An 808-nucleotide genomic window follows, 5' to 3' on the forward strand; every position below is an offset into this window, starting at 1 on the left:
GGAAGTTGGTTCCAGATCCTAGCTGCCCTCACTGTGAAGTAGCGCCTCCTGATGCCTAGCCTGAATCTCCCCTCTGCCAGCTTGTGACCATTATTTCTAGTCACTCCTGGTAGCGCTCAGGGGAACAGGGACTCTCCCAATGTCTGCTGGTCCCCCCTGACTAGTTTGTAAATGGCCACTAGATCCCCCCTCAGCCTTCTCTTGTGGAGGCTGAACAGGTTCGGGTCCCGTAGCCTTGCCTCATAGGGCCTGCCGTGCTGACCCCTGATCATGCGAGTGGCCCTCCTCTGGACCCTCTCGATGTTGTCCACATCCCTTCTGAAGTGCGGCGCCCAGAACTGGATGCAGTACTCCAACTGCGGCCTGACCAATGTCGTATAGAGGGGGAGGATCACCTATTGGACTGGCTCATGATGCATCTGTGGATGCATGACACGGTGCGGTTAGCCTTCCTGACTGCGTCCCCACATTGGCGGCCCATGTTCATCATGGAGTCTATAATGACTCTGAGATCTTTTTCTGCCTCTGTGCTGATGAGAAGGGAGGTCCCCAGCCTGTAGGTATGCTGCTGGTTCTTTTTCCCTAGGTGCAGTACGCTGCACTTGTCAATATTGAACCTCATCTTATTCTCATCCACCCACCCCTGTAACCTGTCCATATCCAGTTGCAGCCTGTCCCTCCCTTCTAGCATGCCCACTTCTCCCCACATCTTAGTGTTGTCGCGCCCAGATGCCGGTGCACCCTTGACCTGCAAGCCTGGGTCAGTACGACCGGCTTGGCATGAGGGGGGATTTATGACCAGACAGGC

The sequence above is a fragment of the Gavialis gangeticus genome, unplaced genomic scaffold (genome assembly GCF_001723915.1).
Source record: "Gavialis gangeticus isolate Ggan-Ray unplaced genomic scaffold, GavGan_comp1, whole genome shotgun sequence".
NCBI classification, from domain to species: Eukaryota; Metazoa; Chordata; order Crocodylia; family Gavialidae; genus Gavialis; species Gavialis gangeticus.